The 20,557-nt window shown below is 47.4% G+C and overlaps 1 protein-coding gene across 8 annotated transcripts in view; it reads right to left on the reverse strand.

Annotated features, from left to right (window-relative positions):
• Window positions 1-20,557, reverse strand: part of DAB2IP (DAB2 interacting protein) — a 307,079-nt gene that overhangs the window by 90,643 nt on the left and 195,879 nt on the right. The window contains exon 1 of one of the 8 annotated variants that reach the window (XM_079961961.1): window positions 8,767-9,039. The exons of the other annotated variants lie outside the window; for them this stretch is intronic. The gene's annotated coding sequence lies outside the window, so the exon portion shown is untranslated. Of the gene's footprint in view, window positions 1-8,766; window positions 9,040-20,557 lie in introns of those variants that run through there. 8 annotated transcript variants of the gene reach the window in all.

Consider the following 20,557-nt stretch of genomic DNA (forward strand, 5'->3'; position numbering starts at 1 on the left):
ATTATTGCTGCAAAGGTATATTTCCATGAAAAATGGTTTTTTAACCTGTCCTGTTTCCCCAGAGCAGGCCAGGGGCAGTATGCATGGTTCCCCCTCAGCAGTGGCACCCTCAAAATTATTTGTGCAACTACTCTGCAAGGTAGAGTTAGGCTAAGAGTGACTGAATGGCCAGGTGTTCCCTGAGCTTCAGAACAGAGCAAGGATTGGAAAGTGGGCGTCGCAACTCCTTGACCAACGCTCTAATGTTGGAAACCACAAACAGGAGCTGGTGCTTAGGTGTGTGGGCAGAGCCTCGTGGAATCTCAGATGCCACAGAACAAGGAGGTTACAACAAGGAACATACATACAGCATGGGGAAAGCACACAGAGAGAAGTTTCCCTGTCTCTTTCGTAATGCTAGAACTCCTGGGCATCTGATGGAGCTGAATGCTGGAAGGACAGAAAAGAGAAAGTCCTTTTTCACACAGTGCAAAGTCCAACTGCGTAACTCCCTCCAGCAGGAGGCAGTGGGGGCTACCAAACTGGATTATTTTAAAAAGGGGACTGAGACAATTCATGGGGGTGGGGGAAGGTGAAGAGTGGCTACTAGCCATGTTTGCTCTGCTCTGACAGTCAGAGGAAGAAATGCTTCTTCTTCTTTTGTAAAAAAAACACACCACTTTTTTTTAAGCCATTTAAAGTAGCACAGCTCTTCTGCCAACAGGGGAGAAAAGTAGGCATACATTGCTGGTTTGAAAGTTCAGCCAGCCCATTCCATCCCCAATGCTAAATAAGCTATATTGAAAGGGTCAGAAATCATTTGATTTTTAAAAAAATCCATTTATCAGATGATCATTAGCCCAAGTCTTCTCTGGTTTAGATTACGCTGAAGTTCATCCTAAAGTGCCCTTCTTGGTTGGACATAATCAGCAATCATGCAATAGTTCATTCCTCAACTACTCAATCTGTGGAACTGCCATCCTGATTTGGAAATTGCTGTCTCCCTTTGAGATTCTCCCTTTGCTTCAATCAGCATCAGATATTCTACACATCTAGATCTTCAACATACCTGAAGGACATAATATGTTTTCTTCTGATGCCATCTGAATCTTGCCCGTTACCAGAACCCTGATGCGATCTTAACGAACAATAAGTTCTGAATAGTTGCTGGAAACCACAGAAGGGGAGAAATGTTTCTATTGTGCTTATTTTCTGCTCCCTGGTTTCCCATAATGGGCATCTGCTTGGCCAGTGTGAAAACAGGGTGCTGAACTCAATGGACCACTGACCTGGGACAACAGAATCTTCTTTTGCTCACCTGTCTTGGAAGATGGACTGCCAGGCTGCAGATTATTAAACTATTTTTAAAGCATAGTGTACACAACTCCACCCATAGCCTGAGTCACACCCCCACCCATCCTTCAGCTTCTTATTTCTGGAATACGAAAGTATTGAGCTCAATAAACATAGCTTCTGAATGGAGTTTGCAGGTTTATATAATCACAAAACCACAGAACTGACCCAGAGGATTTATTTAGTCTTAAACTTGGGTCCCCAGCTGCTGTTGGACTACAACTCCCATCGTCCCTAGCTAGCAGGACTAGTGGTCAGGGATTATAGGACCCAAGGTTAAGAAACATTGATTTAGTCCATGGGTAGGCAAACTAAGGCCCAGGGGCCGGATCCTGCCCAATCACCTTCTCAATCTAGCCTGCAGACTGTCCAGGAATCAACGTGTAATTTTACATGAGTAGAATGTGTCCTTTTATTTAAAATGCATCTCTGGGTTATTTGTGGGGCATAGGAATTCGTTCATTTCCCCATAAAATAATAAAGTCCAGCCCCCCACAAGGTCTGAGGGACAGCAGACCGGCCCCCTGCTGATAAAGTTTGCTGACTCCTGATTTAGCCCAAACCCCTGCAATGCTAGCAAGTTGTGACCCAGGGAAACACTTACAGTGGTACCTCAGGTTACATACGCTTCAGGTTACAGACTCGGTTAACTGAGAAATTGTGCTTCAGGTTAAGAACTTTGCTTCAGGATAAGAACAGAAATCGTGCTCCGGCGGCGCGGCAACAGCAGGAGGCCCCATTAGCTAAAGTGGTGCTTCAGGTTAAGAACAGTTTCAGGTTAAGTATGGACTTCCGGAACGAATTAAGTACTTAACCTGAGGTACCACTGTACTGCTAGTCTGCCATGCATGCATGCAGCTGACACTTGCCACACAATGTTCACTCTGCAGAGGCTCAGAGACGCTCTCTACTATGACTTCATATGACTCAGGACTAAGGCTGACAATACAAGCAGGTTATTGGCCTGGGTCGAGCTAAGCCTACGAAGATAATGCATGCAAATCGTCTGCAATTCTCCGAACAGCATTGCTATCCTTGCCACCATCCACAAGCTGATTTTAGGCAAGGTGTTGCCTATGAGCCTCAGGTGAGCACCTGTGAAGGCAGAAACACACACATGAATCTTGTGCTGTTTGCTTCAAGGAATGCTGGGAGGAGGAGGAGGAGCAGGAGGGCTGTGGAGCAGCCTGTGCAATAATAATCTGCAAACAGTAAAAGAGCTTCCTTGCCAAGCTGGCCAGGTCAGTTAAATTTTGCAGGCCAAGTAAATACTGTAATCATAGCAGCCTACCAAAGAAAAGGCAGTCACCAAACCTGACAGAAACCACACACACAAACAAACAAGCACACAGTTTGCTTTTTACATACAAAAGAATCCCCATGTAGATAACACTTGTGCCTGTTTGACACAGAGCTACCAAATTTTTATAGGCAGAAGTTCCTGTACCAGGTTGGCAAACCTGCTGTAAAACATAGCCTATAAAGTAAGATCTTAAAGAATCGTAGAGTTGGGAGGGATCTCCAAGGGTCATCTAGTCCAACACCCTGCAATGCTGGAATCAGTGCAGAAACTATCTAAATAATAATAATAATAATAATAATAATAATAATAATTTATTATTTATACTCTGCCGATCTGGCTGGGCTTCTCCAGCCACTCTGAGCAGCTTCCAACAAAATACTAAAATACAGTAATGCATCAAACATTAAAATCTTCCCTGAACAGGGCTGCCTTCAGATGTCTTCTAAAAGTCTGGTAGTTGTTCTCATGGACATCTAGTGGGAGGGCGTTCCACAGGGCAGGTGCCACCACCGAGAAGGCCCTCTGCCTGGTTCCCTGTAACTTGGCTTCTCGCAGGGAGGGAACCACCAGAAGGCCCTCGGTGCTGGACCTCAGTGTCCGGGCAGAATGATGGGGACGGAGACGCTCCTTCAGGTATACAGTCATACCTCGGGTTAAATATGCTTCGGGTTGAGCATTTTCGGGTTGCACTCCGCAGCACTTACTTCCGGGTTTCGCCGCTCACGCAGACGCTCAAAATGACGTACGCGCATGCGCGGAAGCAGCAAATCGCAACCTGGGCACACACACAGGTTGTGTTCGCTTCAGGATGCGAACGGGGCTCCGGAACAGATCCTGTTCACATCCAGAGGTTCCACTGTACTGGACCGAAGCCATTTAGGGCTTTAAAGGTCAGCACCGACACTTTGAATTGTGCTCGGAAACGTACTATACATCTCTATAGAGATAGTTCATAACTACAAGGAGAGTCAAGCTACAAGGAGAGTTCCTTAGGACTGAGCATGAATGGGACATTATGGAATTTTTTTGGTGGGGGGACTAGGAAGCATACAGGGGGGCAATGATAGCCTTCTCTCAGCCATGCATGGACCCCAAAGGCCTAAGATAAGCATCATTCCTTCTGCCAAATGGGTATAACAAGCACAGTTCCCCCCCCTTCACGGGGTCACTCTGAAGATTCCAGCATCAAACCAACAAGGTTTTGAAGGTCTTACCCAGAGCATCACAAGACACTGAAATGACTTGTAAAATTCTAATAAAAGCTGTGTCGCTTTTATCCAAGTCTGTGATGCTTGCAATTGGGGGGGGGGGGGGGAGAGCAGCTGGCTGACTCTCACTTTTCCTCCCTTTAAAAAAAAAAAAAAATTCACATCCTCTGATTTTCTGGCTACTTGCTTTGTACACTGAGCCAAGAAACAGGAGGAATAACAGAAACATGTCAACAAATTGACACCTCAGAAGGCAGGAAGAGCCTCCTCCACTTTCCCACCACAAACTTTCAAAGCAAAGACTAGAAGCCAGAGTGGTTATCTCAGCAGCTGCTGGAAATCTGGTTAGTTGCTCTTATCATCTAGCTCAGTTTCTCACCAGCCTGGAATAATTAAGAAGCGAAAGTGAAAAAAAATAAAGAGTAAGGAACGGAACATCCACCTTCTTTCCATAGCAGCAGCAGCCAGGAGAGTGAGAGACAGAGACATGGCAAGATGACCGCATTTTGTTTCAACGCTCAGCGCCTAGGGACATTTCCCAGCTCATGAGCGATGCTAACAAAATGGTCTGCTTTTTAATATAATATTAAGAACCAAGGGAGGTTGCCTCATAAACAAGTCAGCCCCTGATCCATTGAGCTTAGCAGGGTCAACACTGATCAGTAGCAGCGCTCCAGGATGGCAGATTTCCCAGCCCTACCAGGTGTGGGGAGGTGCTAGGGTGGCGTGGGAATTGAGCTTGTGACCTTCAGCAAACAGAGCAGGTGCTCAGATATTAAGTTTTAGCCTGCTCCTTAAAAAATTAAGAACCATTCTAGTCCTTGTGTCCCTTAATACAAGGTGGTTTAATGTCCGAAGCCTTACACCATTCCACCCAACTCAGTATTGGCTGCCCAGACTGGCAGTGGCTCTCCTAACCCCACCTGGACTGGAGAGGTGGGAAGCTGAACTCGGGACCTTCTGCATGCAAAGCAGGTGCTCTACCCCAGAGTCACAGCCCTCCCCCCAGCTACACCCCCCTTTTGGGGGGAGGGTCTGCAGTGCTTTGTTGCATTATCAAGGCCAGTGTGAAGCATTAGGCAGAGAGCACAGAGGCTAGGCCAGGAAGTTCTGGGTTCAAATCTTCATTGAACATTCGGGGCAACTTTCTCGAGGTAGTCTCAGCCTAGCCATTTCAGGGCACCATTGTTTTTTGTTACACAAATGCAGGGATTTGCACCTTTCGCAGGCGTGTTGAATTTTTCAACTTTCGAACTACAAAAATGAGAGATGCTAAAAAGTTGCAACATGACTTGGGAATTCAAAAGATATTTTGGTTAAATTAATATAATTTAGTTTCGCTTGGTAAGTAAATTGTGTATAAAACTGCAAACAAATCATTAAAAATGACTGCCAAGTACTTGCAGTTATAATAATAACAATAACAATAACAATAATTTATTATCCTTTATCATTACCATTTAGCATTTTATACGTTGTGTGTTGTTGTTTCTCCATTTGATCTTTTTACATGGTTTTATATGCATTGTGGTATTTTAAGCATTGTCAACTGCTGTTATTTTTATTGATTATAGTTTAGTAATTACTTATTAAGAGCGAATTTCTGTTTAATTATTATTTGCTGATATTGTGTACTATTATATTCTAATGGATTATTGAATATTACTTTTTTGATACATTGTTTATTTTAAAGTTATGTTATTATGGCTTTTTGTATTGAATCAGATTGTTATAAGGTGTGTGATCTTTGTTATTTCTTCAGCTTGTAAACTGCCTTGTGTATAGTAATATAGAAAGGTAGTACACTAATTAAAAGTGAAATGAAATGAAATTTTCAGGTGGTAAAATAAAAATTATTTGGTTTTCTGAAAGCAGTTTATGTGTTTCCTCATCAGACGTAGACTTGCCAAGTTACCGTAAATTTTGTCCAATCACAAAAATAATAGCAGATTTGAATTCCTCACACCCAAAAATATATTGTTAAGACTAATCACTTAAGAAATTAGCAAAAATTGCATTTTATTTCCGTAAAATGATATGCCCTATCTGGGCAGCATGCATGCTTCTCGAACCCCACTTTTATCCACCCAGCAACCCTGTGAGGTTGGCCCATCATAGCTAAGGGGGGATTTGAACCCTTGCCAATCCCAGTTTGGCAATTTACAAAGAAAGTCACTGAGGGAGGACGGCCAAAGACGGGTGGAATAACCAGCAGCAACTTCAAGCCCAGAGAAGTTGTTTCCTCTTTCCAAAACTGCATTCCAGCCCGAGCTCCCAAACAGCCTGCACAGAACTCCTTGCACTGGTTGCAAGTAAAGTAAGCGGTGTGGTGTAATGGCTAGAACAGCCTTCCTCAGCCTTCATGCTGGCTGGGGTCTGTTGGGAGTTACAAGCTGAATTCACATGGTAGTTTCCTCCATTTTCCAGATGTTTCCCTGTTAATTTTCCAAGTTAGATTTGAAGCCTACACGTGACGTCAAAACCACTTTCTGAACGCCACTGGAATACTGCGCAAGTTTACCGCTCATTTATTTCTGTGTCATTTGCTTCCAGAAAAAAAATATCCATTTGCAAACAATACAGAAATCTATTTAGTTATTTCTTGCACTTTTATCCCACCTTTTCTTCCAAGGAGCTCAAGATAGTGAACATAGTTCTCTGTCTCCCCATCTTTAAACCCTCACAACAACTCTGGGGTAGGCAGTGTTTGAAACTCCCATTGTTCAAGGCACATTTTGCAAAAGGGAATTTAATAAATGCGAGCAGTTTCTGAGCTCTGGGTGCAATACTGTGCCTAAGATTTCAGATTAAAATTGCCACTGATACTCGGAAGTAAATCCCAACCAAGTTCAATGGGGCTTCCTCACAAGTAAAATGTGCATGGATTGGGGGCCTGAAAACTTTCTTTTCTTTTCAACCCAACATGTTTTGTTTAGGTTTTAGTTACCTTGTTTAATGTACTTTTAATATATAACGTGCTTTTAATTTGAAATATACAAGCCAGTTAGCTTTTGGCGGTTTAAGTCAGTGATGGCCAAACTTGGCCCTCCAGGTGTTTTGGGACTACAATTCCCATCATCCCTGACCACTGGTCCTGTTAGCTAGGGATGATGGGAGTTGTAGTCCCAAAACAGCTGGAGGGCCAAGTTTGGCCATCACTGGTTTAAGTAGTGCATGTTAAAGTGTTATCTACCTCAGACTTTCACAGTGATGCTTAAAATCAAAACAAATTTTGGAGTGGGACACTTAAGTCCTAGGTTTGCAAACTGGACACTCAAGGTGGTGTCTCTGCCATCAGTTGTGTAGGCCTTTAATATGTGTTAATTGTGGTGCCAAAAATATCTATTTATATGAAGGAAATGAGTTTTTAGGGAGAATCCATGGCTTGTCTGCAGAGTGGAAATAAAGATGATCTTTTTTCTGCCTCCCCACTTCCAGCCATTCTCTGAAGAATGGAGAAGAGATCCTCTTAAGAATATTAGGGGGGGGGCAGTTGGGAGGGGAAGCATGATGTTTGTTTTTTGCATTCTTCAGATGAGGACTAGACCATGTGAAAAATGATCGTAAGATTCTAGCTGCAGTTCATTCATTTTCAGCTTAGTATTCTTGTTATTATAAAACGACGCCTAGACATTCTGTTGCTGTGCACAACAACCTAGGTTTAATGTGCCATTCTGCTCCTAGCTTTCATATATCAGTTTCTAAGATTGAGAGAGGGGGTCAGGCTGGAAGGCTGTGCCTGGCCCAAGGTCACCCAGTGAGCTCCAGGGCTGAGCCCCCACTTGAACCTCCCAGTTCCTAGTCCAACCCTTTAACCACTGCACCACCACTGGCTCAAAGAGAGCTAAACTTGCACATTATTTGGCAGGCATTCCAAAAAGGTGCTTCTGTGTCCTAGGGAAAGCTAAACTATAATGCAGGAATTGAGAGGTAGGGGAATGGAGGGGAAATGAAATAAGAGGGTATGAACACAGCCACAGTCTGAAACATCTGGAGGGAACCACGTTGGAGAAGTCTGGTGTCAAATGTTGAGCTATGCAAATATGCTATTACTGCTCAAACAAGGAGCTGATAGTGGACTGGGGCTGGTTTTTTTTTGGGGGGGGGGCTACCTCACTGGATTGTTGTGAGGATATAAAAGGGACCCCCATGAGCCCATCCAGTGCTGGATTTACGTATAAGCTAAACGAGCTATAGCTTAGGGCCCCACTCTCTTGGCCCCCCAGATTCACTATTAATATACTTCTTCTTAATTGTATTTCAGTTCAACAATTACTTTGATAAAATACATATTTTGTTACGTGCAAACGGCTTGAGATACCTATTAGGTCCATCAATTACCATATAGCATATATTCAACACCAAAAACAGCGACCATTCGTTGTTGACAAAGGACAGCTGGACATATAAAGGGCCCCGTTACCTTCAGGAGTTTAGGGCCTCATCAAACCTAAAAACGGCCCTGCCCCATGTCACAAACAACCACTCCAGGAACTACGTTTACTCAGGAGTAGGCGACCACCCCGCTGCATCCCACGGAGCGGGAGTGTTCCCTCAGGAGGAAGCGCGTGCAACATCTGCCGCCGCTGCCAAGCGCGCCATCTCGCGCTGCACCGGTTGTTGCTCCCGAGCAAGCCCGCACCTGATTCTAGCATGCCAACGCCCATTTACTCTGGAGCAAGTCCCCCCCCCCCCCCGCGCGTGCAAGAGAGCTTGCTGCCAGGACGCCTTGCCGCCGGGCAGAGCCAGCGCCGCCGCCTTCCCTGGGCCTGATTCCCGATGGAAGGAAGCGCACGATCGCCGCTGAGCCATCTCCCCATTACAAGCTCTGAATCGCGCTTGCAACCAGAACCCCCGAGGGGCTTGCTCATGAACAAACGAGGCGGGCGTTCATTTGATCCGGCCGTGTCGCAGCGCCCCTACCTTGGCAGCCGTCTCCGCCACTTGCGGGTCTCCTCGGAGGAGGAGGCGCCACGCCGAAAGCCCCACAGAGCAGTGTCTGGCGCTGGCCACCATCGCTCCCCAGCCTGCCTCGGCTCGGGGAGTGGAGTGGAGCGGGCGCTGCTCCTCTTCCTTCTGTTCCAGGCCCCAATCCTCCCGGGGGTTCGACCTAGCAGCAGCAGCAGCAAAGGCGGACTCAGCCCGGGCGCAATCCAGCCTCCTTCCCTCGGATGGCTCGTTCCGCGGGAAGGGAGGAGACAAAGGCGAGCCCGGCCCGGCCCGGCCCGGCCCGGCCCCTCGCTTGCGCTGCCGGCCCGCCCTCCTCCTCGCTTCCCTTCCTTTGGGAATCGGGAAATAGGAGGAGAGCACAGATCGTGCACGTACTCAAAACTACGGTGCGGCTTCCCCTCGCCCCGAACTGATTGCACACCGAATAGACTCTCGCCTCTTTCTGCTTTCCCAGCGGCTTGAGCAACAGCAAAGTCTGGATCGAGAGGGTTTTTGGAGATGCTTAGAGACGCCCTTCTCTTGGCTTTGACCTGGTTGCCGGTGGTCTACAGGGCCACGTTCAAACAGATTTTGTTATCCAGAGGCCACTGTACAAAGTCACATCTAAACCGGCTGGCACATCTGCCAAAGCCCAGCCTAGGGTGCAGGATACCGTATTAGCAAGATCGTATGTTCTCTCCATGAAGGGATGTGACTACTGGGGAGATGGTAGAATACCTGACCCAAGCAGAGAGGCCGTGGCTTTCTCAGGTCCTTATGGTCGGATTTCAGACAGATTATACAGCATCCCCTCTTAAACTAGCCTTCTTCCCCAACACAGAGAGATTGGCAGGTCTGTGGCTCCTTAGAGGCTTCCATGCTTTGCTTTTGAAGCTCCAGTCTGCAAGGCAATCTCTGTCTAAATCTGATGGTCTGAGGTTGGTTGCCAATAGCCTGCACTGTATTGTCCATTAGCCTTGTTAGAAAATACAGTATTTGGGGACTCAATTATTGCCAGAAAAAATCAGGGAGGGGGAGGCAATGCTTACAGGTGCTTAAAATAATCATAGAACTGTGGAGTTGGGAGGGACCATGGGGGGTCATCTAGTCCAACCTCCTTTTGCCCAACGTGGAGCTCGAACCCATGACCCCAAGATTAAGAGTCTCATGCTCTACCGACTTTCCAGCCCTCTTTTAAAGCTGTCCACGGATGTGGCCATCACTGCCTCTTGTGGTAGTGAGTTCCATAGTTTAACTACGTGCTGCATGCCGAAGGACTTTATCTGTCCTTAATCTTCCAACATTTTTTCACACTGCACAAAGAAGTCCCTCATAACAAAAATATGTTCTGAAACAAACAGAATTGGCATATATGTGTGTTTGTGTTTGTGTTTGTGTTTGTGTGTGTGTGTGTGTGTGTGTGTGTTTGACTTGAAGGGCAGTCCAGCAACAAAAGCCTTTTTCCACCCTGAATAATTGGGTGCACTCTTCCCACCTTGGATCAAATCTATGCTTCCAGGTGTCATAAGAAACCTGCAGAAATAGTGCAGGATAGTGCCCACCCTGGAAATAATCTCTTTCAGCTTCTGCCTTCTGGAAGAAGGTACAGGGTTATAAAGACTAGGACTAGCCGCCTGAGAAACAGCTTCTATCCAAATGTGATTTTGGTTTTAAACGCAGTGTAAGGAGTCTCTATGGCAGTATATTGTACAGTGGTACCTCGGGTTACATACGCTTCAGGTTACAGACTCCGCTAACCCAGAAATAGTGCTTCAAGTTAAGAACTTTGCTTCAGGATGAGAACAGAAATCGTGCTCTGGCAGCACAGCAGCAGCAGGAGGCCCCATTAGTTAAAGTGGTGCTTCAGGTTAAGAACACTTTCAGGTTAAGAACAGACCTCTGGAACGAATTAAGTACTTAACCCGAGGTACCACTGTATTTTAAAATGGGGTATCAGAGTTTTTAGGGGGCTAACCAGGCTGGGATAGCTGGGATAGCAGGCTTGTTGGGTTTTGAATGTTTTATGTAGATTTTTCAATTTCGTTGTTCTGTATGGGAAAATGACAATAAAGATTAACTTATCGAACACTTTAGAAGAAGAAGACAAGAACACAGCAACACTTGGGGGCTCAGCATCCTTTACCATCTCTGGAGTGAAACAGCAAAGCACTTCTGCCCATCCCCTTCCCCACAAGTCTGCTTTCAAAAGCAAGCAGATAACATGCCCGAGACAATGACAGATTTTCATTCTGCCTGCCAACAGACCCCACCCCCCCCTCCCCGCAGCAGTCAGGACTGAGTTTGTTCAAATTCTGCCTTCCTTGTGTTTATCGAGACTGCTGGAAGAGAGCAGACACCAATATGCAATTAATTGGCAACTGGTGAGAGCAGATTGCCGGAAGGAAAACCGAGGGGGTGAGGCATCGTGGCATCTGTGAAGTGGCTGAGAGTGGCAGATATAGAACACAGCAGCCTCGGTGGTAGGGTTTCAACACAAACACACCCTGCCCCATTTTTCTAAAAAAAGGATTTTGTTTGTGGAGGTGGACTCCCTCACCAATAGACAGAAATTGACAGAGATATACTAGCTGCTAGAAAACACAGGAGGGGAGATTGCTGCTCCTATGTTCAGGTTCTGCTTGTGGGTTTCCCATTGACACACCTGGCTGGCCACACTGAGAAGAAGATGCTGGACTTGATGAACCATTGGCCTGATCCAGCCTCGGGGCTCTTCCTGTGTTCTTATATTCTTAAATGCGCACCATTTTGGAAGTACCCCCTGGCTTCTCGAGACTTTTATTACCTCTCCACCCCACCCTTCACCCCCAGACCGCACCTGCTGAATGCAGTGGAGAAGATTATCTTTGGAAGGTACTCTTGGAAATGAAGAGAATAGTTACCGCTGGTGCCATGGAGTGTTCCTGTGGGAGGCAGCTCCTGGCACCTGCTGGGCTGCATACCTTGCTTCAACAAAAACGATTGAGGTGGGGGAGATGAGCTTTTGGGAAGCAGGCCCAGCTTAAAACCTTGAGATAAGGTGCTCAGGCAGGAAGCGGTGAGCTGGTGTTTGGTGGTGCTGTGTGAGGCACGAACCTGCATGAAATGATAATGGGAGGCTGCTAAGAGCCCTACTGAACCTTCCCAGGAGGGAGGGTAGCAGTTGCTTCTCTGTATGATATACCTCACATTTGGTGTGATTTCCCGAAACCAGCAGTGGGGAATCTCTATCTGGCTGGCCCTTGCAAAATCTTTCCAGGCTACACACTTCCCCGGCTCTGCTGCATGCCCTCCTTCAGCCTCATCACAAAATTTGGAGACAGGTGGATGGAGATCGTCCACTTGGGAAGGGAGCCCATCTAGAAGAAGGAAAAAAATGGTCCTCAACCTCTGCAGGACATCTTTGGGAGAAGAAAAGGCTAAGGAGAAGGGAAGCTTTCAATGTTTGATGCATTACGGTACAGTGGTACCTCGGGTTAAATACTTAATTCGTTCTGGAGGTCGGTTCTTAACCTGAAACTGTTCTTAACCTGAAGCACCACTTTAGCTAATGGGGCCTCCTGCTACCGCGCTGCCGGAGCACGATTTCTGTTCTCGTCCTGAAGCTAAGTTCTTCACCCGAGGTACTATTTCTGGGTTAGCGGAGTCTGTAACCCGAAGCGTATGTAACCTGAAGCGTATGTAACCCGAGGTACCACTGTATTTTAATATTTTGTTGGAAGCAACCCAGAGTGGCAGGGAAGATCAGCCAGATGGGTGGGATATAAATAATAAATTATTATTATTATTATTATTATTATTATTATTATACACAAATCTGGAGCAGAGTCCCCCAAGATGGCAGCTTGTATGCCTCCTTCCGGCAGGTGCCAAGCTGGTGCCAAACGTCTTGCTTTGCTTTCCTTTGCACCACATCAATGTGGCAAATGGAGGGTCTTGTTGTCTGTGCAGCCCATGACCTGCAGAGACGCTGCCCAGACTTGTGCCCCTGGTAGGTCACTTGGTTGCTGCTAACACAGTAGTTTGGCTTCACTCCCAGAGACACACTCCATTGCTTCTCGAGACAGTTGGATGCCAACGAGATAAAGAAAGCTGGCATTCAGCTGTGTCCTTAACCAAATTCCTCCCCTCACACTCCTGATGTCCTGCATATCGCAAAACAGAAAAACTGAAAGGTTGGGGAATAGGTTGGTGGGTGGAAAGGAGGATCCATTCCATGAGCCTTCCCCACAAACTGACCACACCCTACCGTGCCATCCCAAGTCCCAAAAATAATTCCCGAGGAAAACAGAAGGCAGTCGAGGAAGGCTGCCTCACACAGGCCTTTTGCAACTGTCTAGAATTATTTCTTTCAGACCCACCAAATCATGTCAATGAAGCACCTTCTCCCTTGCTGCAGTCAAAAGGGATGCAGACGAGAGAGCACATGTTGTTGTTTTATTTTTAAAATTAAGGGAACAGTCAAAGGCTGCCGGATGACCTTTTTAAATAAAACAAACCAAATCAACACTACCCCGCTGTATTATCATCCTCATCTGTTAATAATTGGACATTTTCAGAGTGGATGGAGATTAGTCACCAACCAAGCCCTGATTATAGGTTGCATCTTCTGCCTGGTCTGGAGAGAGCCTCTCAGTTTCAGAGCAAAGGACAAATTTTTCGCTGGTTGAGGGGTCGGGGTCTACGTTCTCCCCACCCCACCCCTCCCCACTTCATAAACAAAGCCTTTAAATCAAAGGGATGTGCCCCCCATTCATTTTGCAGCTTCAGGAGCTCCCTGGATCTCATTGTGGATAGGCAAAAGATGAATAAAAAGGTGGGCGGGGATGGAGACAGCTGTTTGGATGAATCAGCCACATCCAAGCATTCACAGATTTTTTGTATTGTGTGAGGAAAGCCAGAAAACAAAACCTTACAACCACTTGATGATGTGCTCACAATCAGATGCATTCACACCCCACCCCCACACCCCCTGGGTATATCTTCTAACTAAAACAAGAGGTGCAAGCCAACACAAAAGTGGTTCCATTCATTCATTCATTTATAAAAATATTCATATAATGCTATGCTGTAAATATCCAAACATAAAACCATGCAATTAAAATCATATATATATATATATATTTACAACAGATGTAAGTTACAGCCAATTATAACCATTTCCAAAAGGTGTTTAAAAGTTGGCACCAAAGCTGGCAACTGCTGAATGTCTAGTGGTCCAGGACACTTGGGGCCTTCTGGCGGTTCCCTCCCTGCGAGAAGTGAGGTTGCAGGAAACCAGGCAGAGGGCCTTCTCGGTAGTGGCGCCAGCCCTGTGGAATGCCCTCCCATCAGATGTCAAGGAAATAAACAGCTATCTGACTTTTAGAAGACATCTGAAGGCAGCCCTGTTTAGGGAAGTTTTTAATGTTTGATGTTTTATCGTTTTTAATATTCTGTTGGGAGCTGCCCAGAGTGGCTGGGGAAACCCAGCCGGATGGGTGGGGTATAAATAAATTGTTGTTGTTGTTGTTGTTGTTGTGGCAGAGTGTTCTACAGGGCTGGGCTGATAGACATCAAAGGTTCGGTTTCTTGTTGTTGACAAGTTAGCCTCACCAATTGAGGTAATGACCAACGATGCTCCTGCTGATGATCTGAGTGCTCAAGCTGGGATATAAGGGTCCTAGGTACCCTGGACCCAAGTTGTCCAGGGCTTTGTGAATTAATACAAGGGCCTTGACCCTGGCTCAGTAGCAGATGGGCAGCCAGTGCAGATGCCTCAACAAGGGTGCCACACATTGTCGGCCAGGTGACCCCACCACCAATCTGGCCACCGCACTCTGCAGTCGCTGGAGCTTCAGAACCAGACCCAAGGGCAGCCCCACGCAGAGCGCAGTGCAGCAGTGCAGATGTTACCAAATGCCTGTCCAGGAACAGCCATAGCTGGTTAAAGGCACTCCTGGCTACAAAGGACATAGCTTATATAGATTTATACCGTATAGGATGTAATTTCCTTTAATTCCAGAGGAATGAGTTACTAGTTCAGGGACAGGGGAGACTCTTTGTACATGCTCAAAGGCACTACTCTCTGCACAGTCCCTTCCCAATTCCCAAGGCTGAGGAACACAGGAAGCTGTTTCATCCCATCTAGATCGGGGTGACCAGTGCAGTGCCTTCCAGGTGTTAGGTGGACTACAGTTCCCATCAGCCCCCCTTAGCATGGCCAGTGGTTAGGGATGATGGTTGCTGTAGTCTAGCAGCATATGGAGGACAACATATTGGCTACCCTTGGTGTAGTGCATTGCAGGGGTTTGGGGGCGTGTCAAATGATCTTAAAACTAGTGGAGGGGGGTTGTCCAAGGACACTGGGTTTTGTTTTTGTTTTTGTTTTGAGGAAGTGGTGCAGCTTTAAAAGGACTGGCCCTCTGCAGGTTCTGCCTGCCCCCATTTGCTCGGCTGCTGTACCTTCCTAAGTACATAAATATGGAAGGCTGTCATCATGCAGCCCCCATTGGAGAATCTGTAGCACCACATCTCAGTCCTGGATTTGTGCTTGTTTATTTGTTTCACAAGATTAAAAAAAAAAACCCCGAAAGAGGTTGCATGAACTCAGGGAATGGGGCGGAAGAGAGAAGGTAGGTTTTTAAAGAGTGATTTGAATTAAGCAGGGGTGGAAGGACACAGAGGAGCTGCAAGGACATGATGGGAGCTTGAAGGACATGTGAGGGGTAGGGTTGGGGTTGGATAGCTGTAAAGGAAGTGGGGAGGGTTGGCAAGGAGGGGTTGTTGGGGGGCAGAGGGTGGCATCACAAGCAAGGGTGGCAGCCCCAAGTCTGTAAATAAGTAGTTACACCCCACAAGAAGGAGGTTTTCTGAGATTGGAAGAGGCTGCTTGAAACCTCCAACTGCCTTTGGGAAGCAGGGATTGTGCAACGAATTGTCTACCCAATATAGCTGAAAGCAGAAGGGGCTGTGGAAAGCTACAGGCAGCAGTGTGCCCCCCCCCCGGTTGGCCTTGAGCTCTGTGCGCTTTCCATCACACTGCGGGTAGTACTAGCAGTGTGTGCTCTGAATAATTCAGGTGCTGATCTGCAGGGACCAGTGTAAAAGGCATGAGCAAAAGCCATCCACTGGAGCTAAAGCTTGCTGCAAAAGCCTGCTTCCCTGCCAAACGCTGTTGGCCAGAGAAAGCAGCCTGCAAACATCACCCCTGATATAAGAACATAGGAAGAGCCTGCTGGGTCAGGCCAAAGACCCCATCTAATCCAGCATCTTCTTCTCATGGTGGCCAACCAGATGCCCTAGTGGAAAAGCCACAAGCAGGACCCAGGAGCAAACCTCCCCTCCTGTGGCCTCCTGCGTTCAGGTACTGCTCTCTCTGACTGTGGAGACAAGAGCATAGCCACTGTGACTGGGAGCCACAGGCAGCCCTCTTCTCCATGAATCTATCCAATCCTATTTTAAAGGCGTTCAAGTTGGTGGGCGCAACTGCCTCCTGTGGAAGGGAGTTCCAGAGTTTAACTGCATGGTGAAGGACTTTATCTGTCCTGAATCTTCCAACATTTGTTTCATTTAATGCCCACGAGTGTTATGAGAGAGGGAGAAAAACATTTCTCTGTCCACTTTCTCCACCCCACACATAATTTTATAAATTTCTATCATGTTGCCTCTTAATTGTCTTTTCTCTAAACTCACACACACATACACACAGAGATATTCAAACATGCATGGCTTCATAGAGCAGGGGTTACAACAGGTTGAATGAAATTTATTATTGATTGATTGCACTTATCTTTCTGCCAAGGCATCCAAAACAGTTTTCATGTGTACACCATGCAAAGGTATTGTTATAGGTTTGGGGGGGGGTCAGTCTGGATGGCATCCGTGGGTACCTTCCAAATCTGTGATCCTGTTTATGTGGGGTAGAATCTATATGAGAAACCCAGCCAAACCAGCTCCTTTGTTAAGGGAATGGTCTTGGATTGCCAGTTAAGTACCGTCTTGTACATGTCCAAAGAGGTTACCATCAAGATAAGTGGGTGGGCTTTTTCTCACCTCAACAGGGCTGGATGCCACATCATCTTAGGAGGGAGAACAGTGAGGGGTATTTTGGATGATGCTGGAAGCTGGGGAGACAGAAGTATGTCTTGCTCTGTGCTGTACCCCAAAGCTGTGACTTGGGGTTCTGCTGAAAACCTAAAGGAGAAGCAAGGTCTGCTGGGGTGCTGGTGCTATGAACACCCTCTCCTCAGCCTATGATCAGGTTGTATAGATGTGTAAATAAAACTATATATCCTAAAGATCCCTCAGTATCCATTGATCTTCATACTAAGGAAACTAAAACCTGGGTAAACATTCTTCATGTCAAGGAAACGAAGGCCTGGATCCTCTCCCCACTTGGAGACTGAGGTTAAACATGAGATAGTATTTTCACAAACCCCACTCAATGCAATCCTAACCACATCCACTCAGTGAAGTACAGTAAGTTCCATTGAATTCAGTGTGGCCAGGTAACCGGGCTTAGGGTTGCAGCCTATGAATGAATCAGGAAGGCACCAATTTAAATTGTGTCTCACTGTGTTTTTGCCCTATGGGGCTTTGGCAGAAGACACTTTGCACATGTCCAGAGGTCCGGGCTTCCACTTGACAAAATCTGGAGCTCTTTCCATAACAGGTTCTAGAGGCAATACCTCAAACAGAGCTTGCTCAAGATTTGCCAGCTGTCCAAAGAACAGGCTGTCCTGGGCTCATGCCCTCGAAGGAGGAATCCAGATTTGTGCAAATTGCTAAATCAGTTCAGCTTCATCTTCAAGAAGGGAGCAGGCCTAAATTTCCATGCAAGGGTGGAAATTACAAGGCCTTGCTGTGGTCGGTGTGATGTGGGAGATTCGCCCCTTCCACTCAGGCTAAATCCAGCACCCAGAAGGAGGAAGGTTTGCCAAGGGACATCTATAAACGTGCAATTTTCTCAGAGCAGAGCAGAAATTCTAGGGCAATTCTGGACAGAAGCAGTTGTGGCAACCTGCTGTTCCTGGTTGCAGGGGCCCCTACTAGGTTCCTCCTCAGCAATTTGCCCTTCTGTGCAACTTGTCTTACAGGAGGGCACTGGTGAAATCTAAGCCACCCTCTACCTTCTCTTAGCCAGAGACAGATCTGTGCCATAGGTCTGTGACCCAATGAAGCTGAATGTTCAGAGATGCAGGACAGGCAAAAGAAAGTCCTTATTCACACAAAATAAAAAAATAAAAAATAAAAATCCTTCCAGTAGCACCTTAAAGGTAAAGGGACCCCTGACCATTAGGTCCAGTCATGGCCGACTCTGGGGTTGCGCGCTCATCTCGTTTTATTGGCCGAGGGAGCCGGCGTGCAGCTTCCGGGTCATGTGGCCAGCATGACTAAGCCGCTTCTGGCGAACCAGAGCAGTGCACGGAAATGCCGTTTACCTTCCCGCCAGAGTGGTACCTATTTATCGACTTGCACTTTGATGTGCTTTCAAACTGCTAGGTGGGCAGGAGCAGGGACCAAGCAACGGGAGCTCACCCTGTTGTGGGAATTCAAACCGCTGACCTTCTGATCGGCAAGTCCTAGGCTCTGTGGTTTAACCCACAGCACCACCCGCGTCCCCTTACAGCAGCACCTTAGAGACCAACTCAGTTAGTTATTGGTATGAGCTTTCATGTGCATGCACACTTCTTCAGGTACACTAAAACAGAAGTCACCAGACCCTTATATATAGTGAGAGGGTGGGGAGGGGTATTACTCAGAAGGCTGGTGGGAACTGGCAAATCATTGGATTCTTATCTCATTATACGTGATAATTTTTTTAGCCACCTCACCCCTTGCTTTTCCCTGTAAGACCAATTGCAGTCATTAACAGTCATCAACAGGTTTACCACACCTATCAGCCAATCACCCATTCCCACCACACTTCTGAGTAATACCCCTCCCTACCCTCTCACCATATATCAGGGTCTGGTGACTTTTGCTTCAGTGTATCTGAAGAAGTGTGCATGCACACAAAAGCTCATACCAATCACAAACTTAGTTGGTCTCAAAGGTGCTACTGGAAGGTTTTTTTTTTTTTTTTTGTTTCGACTACGGCAGACTAACATGGCTACCTACCTGTAACTTATTCACACAGTGCATAACTAAACTATGGAACTCTGTCCCACAGGAGGCAGTCATGGCTGTAAAAGAAAATCAGACAAATCCATGGAAGACAAAGCTATCAGTGACTACCAGGCATGAGGGCTGTACAGGATGCTGGACTAGATGGGGCCCCCTGTGGCCGGATCCGGCAGGATTTCTTTCTGTTCTTAAGTCTCTTAAAAAGGTAAAGGTACCCCTGCCCGTACGGGCCAGTCTTGACAGACTCTGGGGTTGTGCGCCCATCTCACTTAAGAGGCCAGGGGCCAGCGCTGTCCGGAGACACTTCCGGGTCACGTGGCCAGCGTGACATCGCTGCTCTGGCGAGCCAGAGCCGCACACGGAAACGCCGTTTACCTTCCCGCTGGTAAGCGGTCCCTATTTATCTACTTGCACCCGGAGGTGCTTTCGAACTGCTAGGTTGGCAGGCACTGGGACCGAGCAGCGGGAGCGCACCCCGCCGCAGGGATTCGAACCGCCGACCTTTCGATCGGCAAGTCCTAGGCGCTGAGTCTCTTAAAGTTCACATTTTAATGCAAAGCGAACCGCCTTCGAAATTTGCAGTTCGACAGATTTCATGATGCAGATTCTTCAGCCGGAGGAATGTGCGCAACGTTTGGGGAAACTGCATGCAGAGGTCAAAACCTGCTGCCACGCACTCCTTGTAGGATGGGATTTGCCACCCCCTTGGCAGCACACCCCTCCTCAATGCTCCTGCTGCAGCAGACCCATTCCACCCACCCCTCCCTCTTCCAGCAACCCCCAGCTTGATTCCAGTTTCTGCTCCTCCTGCAAAGAAGCACAACAGCAGCGATGGTTCACGGCAGACACTCCAGGGAGTGGAGGAGAGGCTACCACGTACCGGTAACTGCATGTTTGCCCTGAGTTCAGGAGGAGCACAGCAGCAAGCAAGCCAGGAACACCCAGAACCATGGCTACCGTGTGTGTGTGTGTGTGTGTGTGTGTGTGTGTACAGTGGCAAAGCTGCATGCTCCGCTACTGGGGGCAGAGAGCAGGTGGAGGCATGGCTGGTGCCCCAGGGGGGCGTGACACCCCCAGGGGGCGTGACACACTGCCACAGGGGCGGGCGTGCATCCCGGGGGCGTGGTACACCGCCCGCAGGGGGGTGGCGCGTGTTCTGGGGATGTGATGCGCTGCCTGTGGGGCATGGCGCCCGGCGTGTGCAGGGGGGGCATGGCACGTGTCCGGGGGGGGGCCACCACGATGGCACCCTCCTGGAATAGTGGTGCCAGGGGCGGTCCACTCCCTCCGCACTCCTGTTCCTCTGCCAGTCTGTGTGCAATGCCATGTTGAGTTCATTGGAGAAAAAGGTGGGAGTATAAACACAACTTTTATATCTAATGTGATGTAATGAACTTTAATTAAGTTATTGTTCCATAAGTTGCTTGTGTACTCAGAGGCTGCTATAACCCTTGTTCAACCCTCTCAGACATGGGCTGTCAGTTTGCCCATTAATATCAAGTTACAGAGCTGGGAGATGCAGATTGCAAACAGGTATACATTTAGAGTTTTCCAGTACCTTGAAAGACTCCCCCCCCCTTTAATCCCCACAACAACCCAGTGAGGTAGAGAGGCAGCGAGTGGCTCCAAGGTCACACCCAGTCAGCTTCATGTGGCCAGATGGTGATTTGTCCCCTGCTGT

Source organism: Podarcis cretensis, assembly GCF_951804945.1.
Source record: "Podarcis cretensis genome assembly, chromosome: Z".
NCBI classification, from domain to species: domain Eukaryota; kingdom Metazoa; phylum Chordata; class Lepidosauria; order Squamata; family Lacertidae; genus Podarcis; species Podarcis cretensis.